Genomic DNA, 11,331 nt, shown 5'->3' with positions numbered 1-11,331 from the left:
TAAAATTCGATTAATTGAGCAGCCCTAACTTATCTATTCATCTTATTTATCATGTATTTGTATTGTGTACTTCCTTTTTGTAAGAAACCACACACGTGATCACAGCCGCAAGAATCAATCAGTGAAAGAATAAAGTGCCTCAATCCAAATCTTAAGCTCCTTATTCCACACGCTGGGAACATTTGGCCTTCAGTGGTGTTCTGGCTGACACACCAGAGTGACTGGAGTGCTAAAGAGTGAATCGGACACACCAGTGTCATCCCTGATATCTCCACTACGCTGCCGTTAGCTGATCTGCTAGTCAGCTGGTGTACTGACCAGCGAACCAGTAGGTTACAAGATGAGCTTGTCTGTCTGATGAGCCAGCTCTCTCTGTTTTGGTCGTTTTGTCCTTGGGAAAGACACTTCACCTACCGCTTACTGGTGATGACCAGAAGGGCCGATGGCGCGATATGGCAGCCTCGCTTCTGTCAGTCTGCCCCAGGGCAGCTGGGGCTACAACTGTAGCTTACCTCCACCAGTGTGTGAATGTGAGAGTGAATGAATAGTGGGATTGTAAAGGGTCTTTGAGGGTCTCGAAAAGCGCTATATAAATGCAATCCATTATTATTATTAAGAGTATCTTTAGGCCTGACTGTGCTCATTCTTCCTCCAACCTCTCCTTACCAAAGATAACAACTACATCAGTATTAGCTCAATAACAATTTCTGCAATTCAATTGTGGACATTCATTTTTAAACCTTGTGTAAAATGATAAAACCTAAAAGTCTGAGTATTATTCTTTGTGCAAACAGCTCTTGCAGGTTACCCCGGACTTAATAATTAAATAATAATAATAAAAATAACGTTTCCTTTAAGCAACTGTTCAGGCTACTAAACTCATCCCAGAAATTGTGAGAAAAAAGTGAGACCATTAATAGTGGAGCTACCTTTAACAGGTGAAACTGATTTGACCTATAAGGCTACTGCAGTTACTTCTTATCAGGGTTAGTAGGGAAGACATCTGGATGAGGTAGTTAGTAGTATGTAGTTAGTACCAGGCGAGTCCCCTCCCCGACATCGGCACCAGAACCCTGTATTATCTACAGGGTAAGACTGCCTGTTTTATCAAACTATGGCCATTACTACTGTGATCATTTGCAGCCCAGTGTGCCGCTCTCTCTGCTGGGATGAACCACTGGAGCTCACTCAGTCGTCCCTTTCTTTCTCTCAAGAAGAAGTGAAATAAATATATTTATTATGTTACGAGTCTAATATTCTTTAAATCAAACTGTAATGAATAAATCAAGCAAGAAGATTTGGTGGCTCCAAGTGTTGTAGAAGAAAAGATAAACATCTCATTTTGAGAAATCAGCCTTTGAAATTAAGTAAGTACTGTGAATAAAAACAAACAGCGAACCAATCAGTAGTCGCCAATATCCTCCTAATTTTATTCCTAAAGAAATCAAATATATATATTATTGGCCCAAAGGAGCCTAAATCTTTAAATTAGGCAGTACATGAAGTATTTTTTTTAAATAAACAAAGACATGACTATAACAACTTTTAGTAATTCAGAGTCCAATTATCCACTCAAATGTGAATAAAAGTTTACTTGACAGCTGTATAAAAGTTACCTGTTTATACAATAATATAAATCACATTTCAAATGATTATCTGTGGAAAAGTTTGAATCCTGACCTGAGAGTTTCCACTGCACACTTTGAACTCTTTAGTCCAGCAGACAGAAGCTTCACTCCTGAATCTTGCAGGTCAGAGTTACTCAGGTCCAGCTCTCTCAGACTGGAGGACTGGGAGCTGAGGACTGAGGAAAGAGCTTCACAGCTTCTCTCTGACAGGTTACAGCCACTCAGTCTGAAAAATAAAAGACAGTCTATACAACAAATACTCATGTAGAGTTTGTTAATACATTTCACAACATTAAATCTTGACTTTCTATTTTTAAAGGAAACATTAACATACTAAGAAACACATCATATGTATGAACTTTAATTAATAATTCTAAAAACAAAATGTTTTCTGATCTAACCTCAGAGTATTCAGTTTACAGTTTAAACGTTGTAGTCCAGTAGACAGAAGCTTCACTCCTGAATCCTGCAGCTTTCTGATACTCAGGTACAGCTCTGTCAGACTAGAGGACTGTGAGCTGAGAACTGAGGACAGAGCTTCACAGCTTTCCTTTGAGAGTTCACAGATGTTAAGTCTGAAGATAAAAACATGAATAAAGATTGTTGTTAAAGTGTAACCAGGGTGCAATAGCTTATTTTCTTGTGCTGAGCAGGTTAGTATAAGTACTTTAACTTAGAAATGAATATAAATGCTATGAAACAAGGATAACTGGATAAAGATATAAACAAAAACAAACATCAAACACATAAACAAACAGAACTAAACAGAATACAAATTGATCTGACCTCAGAATATTTAGTTTGGTGTGTGGACTTTCCACTGCAGTGGACAGAAGCTTTACTGCTGAAGCTGTCAGGCTGTTGGTACTCAGGTCCAGTTCTCTCAGACTACAGGACTGGGAGCTGACCACTGACAAAAAAACTTCACAGCCTTCCTCTGAGACGTTACAGCTGCTCAGTCTGAGAGAGAATGAAAAAACAAAACAAAACAACATATGTGATCAAATGAAATTTGTTTATATGTTGAACCTTTTTTTTTTTTTTTTTTTTAAACCTATGAGACTAGGAGTGCTACCAGTCCAGTGCCCACAATTGATTCCTTGATGGTACCTTGCTCAGGGGAACCTCAGGGTAGCTGTTCGGTGGATTCGACCCCCGACCTTACGATCATGGGGCGACCACTCTACCTACTGAGCTAATAATTCTGTGTATACTATCATACAATATTAACTACAACAATTATTTTAGAAAATTTTACTAATTCAGTAATTGTTATGCTAATTAACTGTGAGTAACACTGGATTTTAAACACTAGCTGTATAAAATTCTTCCTGTTAAAGGTGTGTATAAAGGAGATGAGCTGAAATGCAGACTTCATGGAGAATATTTGCTGTCAGGATATATCAAAGACAAAGCAGAGATCCATCCAGTCTCTTCCACTAAGCCCACAGATGTAGAGACAACCACTCTCACTCACACCTGCATGAAGTTTAGATCACCAGGTAAGCTAACTGCATGTCTGTGGACAGTGGGATGAAACTGTAGAGGACCCAGAGTGAACCCACTGTAATTCTTTGGGAACACTGGTTATGAAAGCCTTACAGTTAGATATGAATACTGTCAAGAAACAGGACCTGAGTGGCAATTTCAATGATTAAGCCCAAGTTCTCCCTCCATCCTGGATGAAAACAGGACAGTCACAGCACAGATTTATAATATGAAAGGGAGAGTGTGCACTGAAAGTGAGTTAGAAAACAAACTGCTGGAGTTGGAGACATGAACAAGCTGAGGATAATAAACCTCTCAGAGGGGCTGAAGGATCAGAGCTCAGGTTCTTATTGGCTGGGCCTGGATTGTACTTTGATAAGAGTTACAGACAAAAATGTGTCAGAAATACTGACACGTCCTGCTGGACTGAAAAAATATTTACTGAGTGACTGATGATCATTTAAGTCACTATTTTTATGTTTTTTAACTGTTCTTTGAACTCAGCATTATTGATTTATTTCCCATGGTTTTAAGATTTGTATCGATTATAAGATTTATAAGATTATAAGATTAATAAGATTATAAGATTATAAGATTTTAAGCAATGAGTTCATGTTTACATACAGAGCTTTGTTGGAGGCTTTGACCACTGGCAGCATTCTCAGAAGAGCCTCCTCTGAAGTAGAGTATTTTTTAAAGTCAAACTCATCCAGATCTTCTTCTGATGACAGTAACATTTAGGTCAGAGCTGAGCACTGAGCAGGAGACAGTTTACCTGTGGAGAGACTTCCTGAAGTCCTGTATTGTTGGATCTCCTCCACTAGAGAACAATCATTCAGTTCAATCAGACAGTGGATCAGATTGATGCTTTTCTCTGCAGAGAGATTCTCACTGAGCTTCTTCTTAATGTACTGGACTGTTTCCTGATTGGTCTGTGAGTTACTTCCTGTCTGTGTCAGCAGACCTCGTAGGAGAGTCTGATTGGTCTGCAGTGAAAGACCCAGGAGAAAGCGGAGGAACAAGTCCAGGTTTCCATTTGGACTCTGTAAGGCCTTGTCCACAGCACTCTGGTGAAAAGATTCTTTTTGGTTTAAAAAGCTAAAACTCTTGGAGGTTATTTGTTTCTGTTCAAGCAGATTTTTTCCAGAGTTGATGAAGGTCAGATGGACATGAAGAGCAGCCAGAAACTCCTGAACACTCAGATGGATGAAGCAGAACACCTTGTCCTGGTACAGTTGTTTCTCCTCTTTAAAGATCTGTGTGAACACTCCTGAGTACACTGAGGCTGCTCTGATATCGATGCCACACTCTGACAGGTCTGATTCATAGAAGATCAGGTTTCCTTTCTGCAGCTGATCAAAAGCCAGTTTTCCCAGAGACTCCATCATCTTCCTGCTCTCTGGACTCCAGTGTGCATCTGTCTCAGCTCCTCTATCATACTTGACCTTCTTCACTTTGGCCTGAACCACCAGGAAGTGGATGTACATCTCAGTCAGGGTCTTGGGCAGCTGTCCTCCCTCTCTGGTTTCCAGCACATCTTCCAGAACTGTAGCAGTGATCCAGCAGAAGACTGGGATGTGGCACATGATGTGGAGGCTTCGTGATGTCTTGATGTGGGAGATGATCCTTCTGGCCTGCTCCTCATCTCTGAATCTCTTCGTGAAGTACTCCTCCTTCTGTGGGTCAGTGAACCCTCTGACCTCTGTCACCATGCCAACACAGTCAGGAGGGATCAGATTGGCTGCTGCCGGTCGTGTGGTTATCCAGAGGCGAGCAGAGGGAAGCAGTTTCCCCCTGATGAGGTTTATCAGCAGCACATCCACTGAGGTGGACTTTCTAGGGTCAGTCAGGATTGTAGTTTTGTGGAAGTCCAGAGGAAGTCGACACTCATCCAGACCATCAAAGATGAACACAACCTGGAAGTCTTCAAAGCTGCAGATTCCTGCTTCTTTGGTTTCAGTAAAGAAGTGATGAACAAGTCCCACCAAGCTGAACTCTTCCTCTTTCAGCACATTCAGCTCTCTGAAAGTAAATGGAAACATGAACTGGATGTCCTGGTTGGCTTTGTCTTCAGCCCAGTCCAGGGTGTATTTCTGTGTTAAGACTGTTTTCCCAATGCCAGCCACTCCCTTTGTCAGCATTGTTCGGATTGGTTCATCTCTTCCAGGTGAGGCTTTAAAGATGTCTTCTTGTCTGATTCTTGTTTCTGGTCTGTCTGGTTTCCTGGATGCTGTTTCAATCTGTCTGACCTCATGTTCATCATTGACCTCTGCAGTCCCTCCCTCTGTGATGTAGAGCTCTGTGTAGATCTGATTCAGGAGGGTTGGGTTTCCTGCTTTAGCGATGCCCTCAAACACATACTGGAACTTCTTCTTCAGTGCAGATTTAAGGTTACGATGACAAACAGCAGCTGGAAGTTCTGAATAATAATAATAAAAATACAACTTTAACAATCCTATTTTACAAAATGCTGATGACAATTTCTGACCCACTGAGAAATGACCGAACACACTGGTGTCACAAGTCTCTCATTTATCCAGCAGCTTAAATCTTTATAGAAATCCTCTTACGTCTCTGCAGACGGTCAGCCAGCTCCTCCTGCTTCATTCTCCTCAGGAAGTCCACTGCGATCTTCACAAATGCCTCTCTGCTGCTCCTCTGCTCATCATCCTCCCTCTGAAACTCCAAGCACTGGGGCTTATTTGGATTCAGAGCCTTCTGGATCTTCTTCAGCTCGTTCTTCACAAAAGTGATGATGTTGTCCTCCAGCAGCTGGAACAGGATATTTTATGAATGAGCCACCACTCTGAACTTCAGTCTACACAACATCAAGAAGGTCCTGAGAAAATGTGAACGCTGGTTTGTGGGCGGAGTCAAGGAGGCCATTTATGTGAAAAGGGAAAGACCATCTCTGAATGGAGGAGGGGCCTAAGGGTACATCTGTCATCATCTTTAACAACACTTTAACAAACAACATGAGATTTTAACAGTAATGTAAAAATCCTGTGATTCATTGTTATTAAGCACAAAAAAAATCTATGGCTCCGTTTCCATTAGTAGCTGCTCAGATCGACTCACCACAGGTCGCCACGACTGGACTGGATCCACTGGTTTCCATTACAGTTGAGGACCACCTAATGTGGTCGTCTCAATATAGCCGAGTGTCAACTCACATCATTAGTAAGTGTTAATGCTCCTAATTTCCATCATATTTGTCATTTATTGCTCAAAGTTATTGAAGAAACAGTTATTCAGCTTCATTCCCACTGATCTCGACTACAAACTGTTTCACTTTGGTTTCTGTTTAAAGCCTCGATGTTTAAAATGTTTCCCTGTGATCAGTGTTGCCTCTAATTTTTCATGTGACTGAACACACAAACTCCCTGAGTGTCCCTTGGACCACTGTGAGCAACTGCAGACGTGTGCACTGTGGTCACGCCAGCATCGAATCCATCCAAGTTACATGTTTATTAAAATAATCTAATTACAGCATTTATGTTAGACGACTTTTAATTAACTGCTTTAGCCCACTTACAATGAAAATTAAAAACAACCTTGTTCATGACCTGTGTAGTATGTTAACACTATTGGAAGTAAAAAATAACTTGAACTCCAATTTTGAAAACACAACTTCATTTAATTTTTTATTTATTATTAAGCTCTGACTGTATGATGAGTCTGAGTCTGTGGTCTGGGAGAGAGTCTGTAACTCTGGATGCAAAATACAGTAAATAATGACCAATGTTGGGCAATTAATTATATAGTTACTTCTTCAAAAAGGTAAAACAAAGTTTTTTGCAGCTGTTTACCTAAAAATGCAGCCAAGGCGTTTTTTTTTAAATAAACATTTCAAACTATTTACAGAACAATCAGCTGTTCTGCATCAAATCTGATGCCACACAAATTATTTGTGCCACTCCGAAAATAATTTCTGTCCACTATGAGATGAAGGAGAACAACAGCCTGATACCTGCAGGCCTGACAGCAGCAGATGTGTCACTGCTGTAACACCTGTAACATTCAGCAGTCGCCTCATTGTTCTGACACACACAACAACACTATTGACTACACTACACACTAACTACACACTAACTCCACACTAACTCCACACTAACTACACAAGATTTGTGCTAAACGTCACAAATCTCTCACATCTCAAACACGCCGTCACTCCTAAAACTTCCCCCTCCCTAAACAACTAAATACCATGTTGCCATATCATTTTTTGATTGGTCGGCATGGTACTTTTTTCGACCAATAGGAAAGGGTGGGTGTTTTGGTTTCATCTTTGCTCATAGGCTTTCGAGCGTTTTCGTTATGAAATGCTGTTTTTACCGTTTCTTCCCGCAGTAAATATAAACAACGACAGTATTCAGGAAGAAAACCAAACAACCAAACCAACTCCAAAGGTTGTACACGTTGTCATTAACGTGGCTTCACTCCACATCAGCCGCTTTGCTGAAACACCGGTGTCGGCACATAAGGACGCTGTCATAGCCTGTCAGCGACGTTGATTCGCTGCGTATATACGAATGTGAATCGCATCATTGGCTGGACTATGGGATAAGGTGGAATCGTTCTGATCCCATACGGGAGCAGCCAGTCACTGACTAACACTGCAAAACTGAATTGTTAACCTATTTACTTTAATTTCAATTCAGGTGGATTTTTTTTGTGTGCAATGCAGATTTTCTGTGCACAGAGACCGAGCCAGCAGTCAAAGTTTGTTTCTTTTGGACATTTAGTCCACAGAGTCCTTGGTGTTCTGAAAGGGACCTATAAATAAATGTATTATTAATAATAATAAAGTAGTTGTTGTACATGTACAGACCATAAATATGGAGTCCAGCTGTGTTTGATGCTGCTGGGCAGACTGACCACTGGGAACCTCTGAGCTCTGCTGCTCCACTCTGTGGAGGAACCATGGACACACACACACACACACACACACACACACACACACACACACACACACACACGAGGCCACTTTGATTATTGAAATGTGAATTTAGCCTCTAAAAGCTGTGTTCAGTCACTTTTGCTGCTTCCCTTGTTGCATCTGTATTTGTAGTTTCTCTGTCAGAGATCAAAATGATCAATAATACAAATGATACTCCAGAGTCCTTCCACTGTTATCCTGATCACTGACACTTCTTTGTTGTGTTTTAAACTCTGTAAAAACACAAAGATCATAATTCCCTGAATGACTTCAATGTTTTTCTAACTGAACTTTGATTCTAAAGTTAAAGGCAGTTTCTCAGTAAATGTACTTGTGAAACGTTATCATTCACAGATCAAGTACGTTTCAACTCAAAGTACGTATAAAGCCAAGTGTGTAAGTTCATCTCTGAATGTTTGTGATTCCAACGTTAAGTTTAACAACGATATATGAAGCTCGGACGTCTGTGCGCTGCTGAGTCTGTTTGTTTGTTCATTCCAACCATCAAACTGTTTACCTGCAGCACAGTTTGTTTGTTTTTCAAAGTAAAACTGTGAAACACTTTTTTCATACTTGTGTTCAGTTTTGTATAGAAATGATGCAAAATTCAGTGTCAGGTTAAATGTGATAGAAACAGCTCACACTGACATCCATCCTGATAAAAGATGAGTGCAGGAAAACCGTGTTTGCATTTATTTGCACTGCTTTCCATGTGTGAATGAGTATCAAAGTGCTCAGAGGAGAAAAGCTCCATATAAGAACCATTACTCCCATTATTATTCCAAACTGGTCCAGCCTATAAAGATGAACTCTGTGTGAACAGCTGACCTGTGTCATGTGACCAAGAACACAAACATGATCTACTGCCAGATCAGGACACGTCACAGTTACTATGTTACTGTTTAACAGCACACTGCAACATTCACACGTTCATCTAACAAACTGGATCATTAACAGCTGCATTTTCACACACGTTTCACTTTGATTCACTACAGATTCAGCAGACAGAAAGAAGCTGATGAGGAAACAACAGTTCAGTTCATTTCTGTCCTGGTTGATGAAGATGGCAGCACTGCTGAGGAGCAGGAAGTGGGGATCAGACTGAGTGAAGAGTTTCAGGACAGACAGTTTGAGAACATCTCCCCTTCCTAAAAATAATCTCTGAGTATCTGCTGTGTTTGTGGAAACAACACACAGCGCTGCACATATGAACATGTGTGTGAAACAGAGCTGACATTAAACATGATGGAGGATTTATTCACAAACACACAACAACATTTACACACACATTACCTCTCTGCAGGACGACACACGCCTGATTTAAAGTAAATGATAGCCTCTTTAGACCCGTCACTCTGTAAGGACACAGAGCTGGGTGGAGGTCCAGGTGGGTTCCTGTGAATAATGATGGAGCAGTGATGTGAGTGCTGAGCTGTGACATGGAGAAGAGTCATGGACAGTTAGAGATGGTCATCTCACCTCTGAGCTTTGGTCTGGCTCTCATGTTCCCCACACAGAGTGGTTTTAGAGGGAGGGACTCCCTCCTCTCTGTCCTCACACTGATCCATGCTGCTCAATTCACATCAGCTCACACACACTTTCTACCTTCACCTGCAGAGGAAACACAAATCATTCATGTGTACATCAACTGAAATCCTCCTTTCCATCATGTGTGCTGTCCAAATATCAGCTGCTTCTTTCCTGCTTTATCTCAGTGTCAGCTGAGAGAATGACAAACCCACTACGTGTCAACATTTGATGGATGATGACACAGAAATGTGAAATGATATTGACCTAAATCTGTCCTGATGATGATGAGAAGCTCTGATGAGTTGTGACTCTCTGAGGTGTTACTAGGATGTAGAAACACTGGAGCTCAGCCCTGAAATCTTTGCTGTTTTCACTTGATAACAGCAGCTGTTTAAAGTTACTGAGTGTGTTTGACAGTAAAGTGAATGTAAATGTGAGACACTGTGTGCTCACAGCTAAAGGCTGCAGTCAGCTGTGTTAGAGCCTCTTTCACACAATGATCCTTTAATAAACACTCAGAGCTCCATGTTGATGAAGCAGTCATGTGTGAGCTTGTGTGCTGACATGTTGACAGTTTGACTTCAGCTTTTACTGAAGAAAATCCACAGAAGGCTGAAAGTGAAGCATCACTTCCTGTTTGAGGAGAGCCAACAGTCTGTTTACACATCATGTCTGAGTTACATCTGGAATAAATGATCATTTGCAAAGTCTGCTGCTCTTTCTGTAACCATCTGACCATCAACTAACTCTGTGCTGCTGCTGCTGCTCTCATTCACAAAGTGCTCAATTTAACTCGTGTCTTTAAGAGCTCTTAGCGTTAGCTTAGCGTTAGCATGCTGTCTGACTAGCTTAGCGTCAGAGCTCTGCAGGTGTGTCGTGTGTAAATATTAATCACAGTGACAATGAAGGAGGTAAAGGTGAGAAAAACACTGCAGCTGAGCTGTGACGTCATCACGTACACTGCGTCCTCTGTGGGCTCTGAGTGAACTCACAAAGTACAAACTACAAGTACACAAACACGAACGTAGCTCAGAGTGGCGGACACACTCGGCCTCGTTGGTCCAGCTGTGAGTCCGTTACCGTGAACTATGGAGCGGCAGATTTGTGCTGGAACTAAGCTGCACACAGCTGATGTTAGCCAGGAAACATTACACACTGACTTTAATGGAGAGACCGGAAATACAAACACACACAGTTTGTTGTGTGAAGAAATCAAACATGAGCTGAACAAACAGTAAAGTTCCTAAAGACAAACTGTTAAAGGAGGAAACAAAGCAAACTTACAGTTTCTTCACAAACCAACAACAAGCTCCACTCCACGGAGCTCAGGAAGTGAAAGTAAACTGAGCACGTAGAAAACACCCAGAGAGGCGTTTGAGGACACTCGGGAGCAGTGGCGTGTCCAGCGCTTGACTAGTTCTACTTCTAGTAGAATTCCAAAGTTGTCATCTTGTACCCTCTCAGAATGCTTGTAGAGACCCCTACAGTAGGGAAACATGCAAAACGGTGTCCAAACCTTTGTATTTTAGCTTTATTTATGTCTTACACAGCATCCCAACTCTTTAGCTAACTTAATAACTTTAGCTAAACTGAATAGTTAGTCTAATTCATTAGTGCAGCATTACTGGATCACCTCTGTTTGAAGTGATATAATGTGATATACAACTATCACTGAAACAGCAAACTTTGTAAATAAACAAACAACACTTCTCATTCTCTAAACGTTTGGCCACAGCTGTAGATTAC

At 41.1% G+C, this 11,331-nt stretch overlaps 1 pseudogene across 1 annotated transcript; it reads right to left on the bottom strand.

Annotated features, from left to right (window-relative positions):
• Positions 1-3,703: 3,703 nt before the first annotated feature.
• On the bottom strand, positions 3,704-9,397 carry LOC148094572 (protein NLRC3-like; annotated as a pseudogene). The gene is made up of 4 exons (XR_015718467.1): positions 9,349-9,397; positions 7,948-8,026; positions 5,687-5,888; positions 3,704-5,535 (listed from the first exon to the last, which is right to left on the bottom strand). The product of XR_015718467.1 is annotated as a protein NLRC3-like (transcript).
• Between the last annotated feature and the right edge of the window lie 1,934 nt (positions 9,398-11,331).

Source organism: Neolamprologus brichardi, unplaced genomic scaffold (assembly GCF_056152115.1).
Source record: "Neolamprologus brichardi isolate AB-2024 unplaced genomic scaffold, ASM5615211v1 NODE_ptg000036l+_length_2141236_cov_1, whole genome shotgun sequence".
Taxonomy (NCBI): Eukaryota; Metazoa; Chordata; class Actinopteri; order Cichliformes; family Cichlidae; genus Neolamprologus; species Neolamprologus brichardi.
Note: the sequence above shows the minus strand (reverse complement) of the source record. Positions and strands in the feature narration are given on the sequence as shown.